Below are 9,383 nucleotides of genomic sequence, written 5' to 3'. Positions count from 1 at the left end.
GTGTGTCCATGGGCTATTAATATCCAACTCCGCTCCATTGGGACCAAGCTCAAACAACTTTACTCATCATGTCTTCCCCAAACAGTGACAACTAGACACACCACAGTCATTGAATCAAGTCACCTGTTCAATTCATGCACCAATCAAAAATGTTTGGTGCATTTTTAGATTGAGGCACAACCTTGCACAACATAATCTATATCGATCATCCATAACATTAAAACCACTGACAGATGAAGTGAATAACACTGATTATCTCAATACAGTGGCACCTTTCAAGGGGTGGGATATATTAGGCAGCAAGTGAACAGTCAGTTCTTGAAGTTAATGTGTTGGAAGCAGGAAAAAGGGAGTGGCAAAAAAAGGAAAAATGGCCAAATTGTAAGAGCATCTCCAAAATACCAGGTCTTGTGGGGTGTAACTGGTATGCAATGGTTAGTAATAAAAATGGTTCAAGGAAGGCAACTGGTGAACCAGTGACAGGGTCATGGGCGCCAACGGTTCATTGATGTGTGTGAGGAGTAAAGGCTAGCCCATCTGGTACAGTCCCACAGAAGAGCTACTGGAGCACAAATTGCTGAGAAAGTTAATATTGGCTATGATAGAAAGGTTTCAGAAGACACAGTGCATCACAGCTTGCTATCTATGGGGTTGCATAGCTGAGGACCGGTCAGAGTGTCCATGCTGACTTATAGCACTAGACATAACTTATAGGACTTAAAGCATCTGTTACTAACGTCTTGGGGTCAGATAGCACAGCACACCTTCAGAGTTTTTGTGGAGTCCATCCCTCGATGGGTCAAAGACCTGCTTTGGCGGCACAAGGGAGACCTACACAATATTAGGCAGGTGGATTTAATGTTACGGTCGATCAGTATTTCAGGTGGTTTTACAAAGTGGCATTGAGTTCATGCAGAGATTTTGTCCTGCAGTGTTTTATGACATGTGCAGGCCACTACAGCCACCCTCTTCAAGACACACACACAAACACACACACACACACACTCACACACACACACACACACATACATACATACACACACACACACACACACACACACACACACACACACACACACACACTTCCCCATTAGCGGATAAGACTGCATGCTCATTACCATTTTATGAATTTCAGCATGTTGTCTTACATGGCTCAACGAGCTGGAATTAGCACCTCACAGTTTTTCTCATTTTTGCAGGTAGTCAGCTCATAGTTCCATCCATGGAAATGGAACTAATGAAAATGAGAAAATCTAACGAAAACAGAGAAAAAGAGATTACGAGGCAAAATCTGAATTCCAAACTGCAATATTGGAGCTCATTGTAAAAGGTGTAGCTATATTCGGTATCCCTAGTTTTCTTTAGAAGTGCAAAGAATTGACATATTCTGTTCTATACTGTACGCTGTGGATACAGAGCCCATAACGTTAATAAAGGATGGAGCCATGAGGAGGAAATGCTACCCACTTTATCTTAGACAAGATGTTACTATCACATTACATACTTACAATTACAACAGACTATATCCTACAGCCATCTAAAAGATTTTTATTCCCACTGGACAGCCTTCTTTTTAACTTTTCACACTATCAGAAAATCCAGAATTTCTTATTTTGTCCCAAGCCCTAAGATGTGATATGCTGTAATTGACCTGAAGCTAATGGTATGTACAGTCAATAAATACAGTGGTGCTAGCTAGATATGATATAAACAGAAATCAATATTTTCAATTTGTCAATATTTTTAAATCAAGAGATCTTTTAAAAGGGGGAACAGGAAGACAGGTTATTTGCAAAGAGACAGCCAATCCATCCTCAGAACAAGAGTAAGTGTGAAATAGACAGTCAGCACTATTCACCAACTGAGATTATGCCAGACATTCATTCCTTCTATTCGAGGATGCTTCAGATCTTTTGTCCACTTATTTCTGTCTGATGTAGCTAGTGGATGGTGCTGATAGACCACATCATTACCTCTTTTTCTAGTTTTAACAGGCCTCAGGATCACTTGAGGTCCAGCACAGCTGGCACAGCTATAGTTGGCTCATAGATATTATCTTTATCTGAACTCATGATTTGTACTGGTGTCTGAATCTGAGTCTCACATCAATTTTGGAGCTCTCTGAATTTGAAGGTATTTATTTGGCCCCGGAGCAGGATTTTCATAGCCTTGATTCACCAATTGAGAATGGCCCACTATAATCAAATATGTACACAGTGATAAAACTTCCAAGTGTCAGGCCAATGATAGTGTGAGAACCCATGACATCAGAGCTTATCAGAACCTGTGAACATCCTGACAACACTCAGCATCGCCACTCTACTGCTCACTTGCCAGAAATAGCATTTCACTGTGAGCTTTTGTTCAGTTTGTTCATTAGACTCTGTTTGGCTTTGCCATTGCTATCAGGCAATAAATCAGTTTACACAGAACCAAGGTGAGACCCAGGTTATGGAGAGGTGGCATACCATTTACATTTGGTATTGTTTCAACATTGCTTGGCCACCTTGTGATTTTGGAAAAATAAACAAACTTTGAGAGAAACAAACAAAAGATTGTGTTAAATGAGTCTATACAACTTCCACAGCACTTGATAAATGTGCTAACAGACACTGGTACAAAAGGAATTTCAATATCATTGTTTGTTTTTACAGCAGATGCACTAAAATGCCAGGTTGGTGGGAATGTTTCAAACAATTACAAGGACAATTAAAAAATTGCTTCTGTTGTAGCACAATAAGTCTGACTCAAATGCATGATGTAATCTGCTTTTATTTTTTAAGCCACATGAGTATACTAAAGCTTAAAACAAATCATCTCGAAAAGTGTCATCATGTAAAGCAAACTCTAAATTAATTTACCTTCCACAAAATAAAGGTAAAGATGTCCTCGGGTATTTCTAATTCTCTACTGACTTAATGTTGTGATGGTCTGCTTATGATTGGGGGATCTATAATTAATAATTTAGGTTAGTAGGATGATTTGTGGAGGTTAAATTTCTAGGAACTTTTGTGTGTTATGTTTTCTGGGTGTTCATAGAATGTTTTACATATCCTTTATATTCTTTCTTACCACACTGTTGCAACATTTTTAGTTGTTGGACTCAAAGCTCAAGTTGATTATTATTCCGCGTCCCAAAGTATCTTATTCCTTGTATACCACAGTAGATCGCTAACTAATAAAGTTTCAATTAATTAAAGTTACATCATACTTTTTTTTAAATATCAGTTTGTAGTTACATTTTATTTTACAGTAAAGTTATTTCCTGTCATCACTTACATTAGCGCAGCTATTAACAGTGATTTCCTCACTGAACTCTCTTTTCTCTCTCTCTCTTCAAGTTAATAAGACAGAAACAACAAGAAATATCAGAAACAACTCGGTCCTGAAGACTCTCCCATGGAAAAAATTTACTGACATTTAAACAGCACTGACACCGGAGACCCCTATAAAGTACTGACACTGGAGACTCCTTCTGTAAATGTTAAATAAACCCCCCTTACAGGAAACTTCACTATATCAAGGATACATTTTTTTGTTAAATAACAACACAGTTTTAGTTTTTATTTTCTTAGTGTCCCTTCTATAGCTGTTCCTATAGAGAAGGTAACATATTAGAATGAGCACATTAATATAAACCCTGACTGTCTTGTAATCATAGCTGATTGATTAGCAAGACCTTTTTCTTTTCATGATTATTTATGAGGTAAAGTCATGACAATCAAATAAAATGCAATCAAATGCCTATCAAAGTAAAACAAACAAACAAATGAAAAAACGCTTCAGCCCCCATCATGACACAGTCAGTGTTCTCATACCTCTTCAGGCAGCTCTGAGATGTCATTGCTACATTAGTGAGATTCTTATCACTTATCTACTTTGAAAACTCTCAGGGCTGCAACATAACCCTCCAAACGCCTTTTATCTTTTCACTAAGAAGACCTTTTGATGTTTTGAAGCTGATGGCTTGATATTAGTCAGTTTGGTGGGAATAAGACCTGAAACACAATCGAGTCTGTGCATCAGAACAATCTTATTATAGAAACAAGCTTTTTATGTAACTCACTTCTCCCATTGATTAAGATTATAGGAAAGGGCAGACCCTTAGGCCAGTATAGGGGCTTAAAATAAAGCAGCATAACCTTGAAAACCTACACAATATCACACCTCCCCCAACAGTTTCCTGAATAAAATACAAGATAATGAAGACTGTGTGTGCCAGTTATTGATTGCACTGCCAGGACATGCAACCTGACACTGAATGTCAGTGAATCAATGGGGAATTACTTGCACTAATACATGACAACACTTCTTTTTTGTATGTGGGACATTTGTGGAAAAAAAACATTCCCATATAAAAAGAAGAGATAGTAAGGTTTGCTTTGGTTATTTAAGCAAACCTAAATCCCTGTAGGAGAGGAAGGGGTGATCTTATATGTGAGAAATGTTCTACCCTCCTGAGGACTCACTTACTGCAGAAATGGAGGAACATATTTTATGGACTCACACACACACACACACACACACACACACACACACACACACACACACACACACAGAGAGAGAGAGAGAGAGAGAGAGAGAGAGAGATAGAGAGAGAGAACGTATGCGACAGTGAAGATGTTTGAGCAGACTATCCCAGGGGCTGATCACTTTGTAATACATGGTTTATCAGCCTTTCGAGAGAGGTGCTTCTAATAGCCTGTGTATGAGCACGATACTGATGGATTGCTGACAGAAGAGGCTCACTGCGGGGAAATGGTTAGGTTTGCCTGTTTTATTTGACATTTGTCTCTGCTGCTGTTCCTGATTCAATGCCATTATACTATAGGTCAGTCATCATACAGTGAGGGAAAAAAGTATTTGATCCCCTGCTGATTTTGTACGTTTGCCCACTGACAAAGAAATGATCAGTCTATAATTTTAATGGTAGATTTATTTGAACAGTGAGAGACAGAATAACAACAAGAAAATCCAGAAAAACGTATGTCAAAAATGTTATAAATTGATTTGCATTTTAATGAGGGAAATAAGTATTTGACCCCTCTGCAAAACATGACTTAGTACTTGGTTTAAAAACCCTTGTTGGCAATCACAGAGGTCAGACGTTTCTTGTAGCTGGCCACCAGGTTTGCACACATCTCAGGAGGGATTTTGTCCCACTCCTCTTTGCAGATCTTCTCCAAGTCATTAAGGTTTCGAGGCTGACGTTTGGCAACTCGAACCTTCAGCTCTCTCCACAGATTTTCTATGGGATTAAGGTCTGGAGACTGGCTAGGCCACTCCAGGACCTTAATGTGCTTCTTCTTGAGCCACTACTTTGTTGCCTTGGCCATGTGGTTTGGGTCATTGTCATGCTGGAATACCCATCCACGACCCTTTTTCAATGCCCTGGCTGAGGGAAGGAGGTTCTCACCCAAGATTTGATGGTACATGGCCCCGTCCATCGTCCCTTTGATGCGGTGAAGTTGTCCTGTCCCCTTAGCAGAGAAACACCCCCAAAGCATAATGTTTCCACCTCCATGTTTGATGGTGGGGATGGTGTTCCAGGGGTCATAGGCAGCATACATCCTCCTCCAAACACAGCGAGTTGAGTTGATGCCAAAGAGCTCCAATTTGGTCTCATCTGACCACAACATTTTCACCCAGTTGTCCTCTGAATCATTCAGATGTTCATTGGCAAACTTCAGATGGGTATGTATATGTGTTTTCTTGAGCAGGGGGACCTTTCAGGTGCTGCAGGATTTCAGTCCTTCACGGCGTAGTGTGTTACCAATTGTTTTCTTGGTGACTATGGTCCCAACTGCCTTGAGATCATTGAAAAGTTCCTCCCGTGTAGTTCTGGGCTGATTCCTCACTGTTCTCATGATCATTGCAACTCCACGAGGTGAGATCTTGCATGGAGCCCCAGGCCGAGGGAGATTGACAGTTCTTTTGTGCTTCTTCCATTTGCGAATAATCGCACCAACTGTTGTCCCCTTCTCACCAAGCTGCTGGCAATGGTCTTGTAGCCCATTCCAGACTTGTGTAGGTCTACAGTCTTGTCCCTGACATCCTTGGAGAGCTCTTTGGTCTTGGCCATGGTGGAGAGTTTGGAATCTGATTGATTGATTGCTTCTGTGGACAGGTGTCTTTTATACAGGTAACAAACTGATATTAGGAGCACTCCCTTTAAGAGTATGCTCCTAATCTCAGCTCGTCACCTGTATAAAAGACACCTGGGAGCCAGAAATCTTTCTGATTGAGAGGGGGTCAAATACTTTTTTCCCTCATTAAAATGCAAATTAATTTATAACATTTTTGACGTGCGTTTTTCTGGATTTTCTTGTTGTTATTCTCTCTCACTGTTCAAATAAATCTACAATTAAAATTATAGACTGATCATTTCTTTGTCAGTGGGCAAACGTACAAAATCAGCAGGGAATCAAATACTTCTTTCCCTCACTGTATGTGTGCTCAAAGCACAATGGTAAACAGTGAGGACTAGGACCAATATAATGGATCAATATACTATTTACATTTTCTACCATTAAAAATGCCATATTTGTTACATAAGTATTAGTATAACTATTTTCAAGCTGAAAAGAAAAATTTACTTTGTAGAGCTGGGTTCTTTTTTTTTTTTTTTAAAAAAAAACATTTAGATGGCAATATCTTGTGGATATTGCTCTAATTAGTGAGCTTATTCATCCCATTCCTTTTGGTGTTTTTAAAAGAGATGTCTCATAATTTTTCCCAACACATGTGAGTAATAATTGTGTCCACAATTATATATACACCTGCACAGAGCATGTATATCAGTCTGTGTGTGCAAGGATGGGTTACCAAGTAAGCCTACCAAGAGTCAGGAGGCCCCAAAGCCAGAATCTCCAAGTAAACTTACTCTTATTAAATAACCACAGACAAAGGCCCAAAAAACTTCTGGAAAACTGAGAGAAAAACTGAAGAAATAGCCTATACAATAAATTTGAAGATGTCACAACAAAGAAACCATAATTACACTGAATCCTCTGTTACTAATGCAATGCAATATGGACTCCACAACTAATCCAAAAAAGGTTCACAACAACGACTCCATTTGAACTTCTAACAGGCCTCTCAGAGGTTGAAAATTCATCTGCAGTAAAGTTTGCTTTCATGTGTTATCCAATTACAGAATACTCTGTGATGCTCTAACTACAGTACAGGAGCAGGCATTCTCTCTAAAACAGTTACACCATCTGTTCAATCTCATCCTCCAGCAAAGAGCATGAGCCATGCAGATCATTGGGATTTAGAGCACCGATGGCTGGGCGACCGATAGAATGGGAGGTGAGCTGTGAGCAAAACCAGCCTGTCATATTTACCCTCACCCACAACTAGCTCCATTTCAATTGCAGGAAAACCAGGTCAGAAGCAGGCCACCTTTAAAATATAAGCTTGAATGAAGACAAAGAATAATGATTCTATGGAATGGAATTATCATGGGAGTATAATCATATTCAGCTCACTTGTGATCTAAAAATAACTGCAAGATCCTCTCAAAGCAAATAGATATTGTTTGGTGTTGTAGCTCTACTGCTACATCGAACTTTAAGGATACATCTGATTACAGTTTAAATAAAATGCCCCGGACTTTTTTCACTCACATTATATAAAATTCTCTCTTACTTCATAATTAGGGAAGTGTATATTAGTAGGTGCTAAAACTGCCATTCCAGGGTGGCACAGTGGTGCAGTGGGTAACATTGCCACCTCACAGCTCCAGGGTTCACATCTAAGCTTCTGAGTATGTTCTTCTCATTTCCGCATGGGTCTTCTCCAGGTTCTCTCACTGCCAAAAAACATACCAGTATGTAAATGGTCTACACTTATATAGCGCATTTATCCAAAGCGCTTTACACTGTGTCTCATTCACTCATTCACACACACACTCACACACCAATGGTAGCAAAGCTGCCATGCAAGGCGCTAACTTGCCATCAGGAGCAACTTGGGGTTCAGTGTCTTTCCCAAATTCACTTAGATATGTAGAGTCATGTGGGCTGGGAATCGAACCGCCATCCCTACAATTAGTGGACAACCTGCTCTACCACCTTAGCCACAGCCGCCCATGTATGTGAATTGGCTATGCTACATTGTCCCTAGGTATGCAAATATGTGTGAGCATGAAGCCATGTGATGGACAGGCATTCTAGTCAGGGTGTTTTCCTGCATCTTGCCCAGCGTTCCTGAGATTAACTCTGGATCTCATGCAACCCTGGCCAGGATAAAGCAACTACTGGAGATGAATAAATAAATGAATAAAATGTCACTACACTATGATGCAGACATAGTATATTAGTATTACTGAATATCGATCTGAAACCGGAAATAAGATCCCATTTGTCAGTCTGAGACAGATGTAATTGCAGTTATCTTTATCTTTAATAAGAGAAGTGCAGACAAATCCAAATCAAGAGACAAGCACAGGGTCAAAATCAGGCTTAGGTCGGGCAATCTACAAACAAGACAAACTGGACAAAGTCTGAACACAAAAATCAGGAAACAAGTCAAGGTCAAACCAGATCAGTGATAACACACGAAACAGGCTTGGTAACATCAGGTATAAGAGACAAACTGGGCATATTTCACAATAAACAAAGACACACAAGGGTTTAAACACACAATCTAATCAAGGGGCAAACTGAAAACAAGTGCGAGTAATCAAGACACATGAGGGAGACAAGTAATGACAATACATGGGAGGAGACAGGACATAAATCAAAACAAAACACACATGGATACGTAAACAAACAAAGCAACATGGAAGAGTGTGCCATACTCCTGCGGGCTGCTATGTGCTGAGCATCTCTGCACACAGCACTCGTTACAAGGGGGAAATATGTGACACTATAAAGAATTTCCTCAGTTTGTGAACCACAGGCCATGACAAATTTAAATACCTCTCCTCATATTATCATGAAATATTACAGAAAAACAATGTGAAGAGAAATGGGAAAATCATTATCCAAAGCTTCCTTAAGACAGCCCTTGGGAATATTTTGTATTCACAGTAGCAGCTTCACAGTTCTTCACCCACATCCAATATTGCCTAGTTATGAATTAATTGTTCTTTAAATAGATTAATCAAAGACCTTGACTCCAAGACCCGCTATGCTTAACAACCGACTGTTCATTTAACCCACAATATATTTTAAAATGTACATTTCATTCTGGCTTCAACAAAACTCCAAAGTAGATTCAGATCTGAATTTGTGTTTTAAAATGTACAGGATGAAGAATTTCTAGATCATAAGGTCCAGTGAGTGAGAAATTCCCGGAAAGCTCTCGTGCTGTGTTGAGTTTTCCTGTTGACTGACAGGGTGAGAAATACATAGAGACACAGGCAGGTAGTATTGCTG

This window comes from Ictalurus punctatus, chromosome 5 (assembly GCF_001660625.3).
Source record: "Ictalurus punctatus breed USDA103 chromosome 5, Coco_2.0, whole genome shotgun sequence".
Taxonomy (NCBI): domain Eukaryota; kingdom Metazoa; phylum Chordata; class Actinopteri; order Siluriformes; family Ictaluridae; genus Ictalurus; species Ictalurus punctatus.
Note: the sequence above shows the minus strand (reverse complement) of the source record.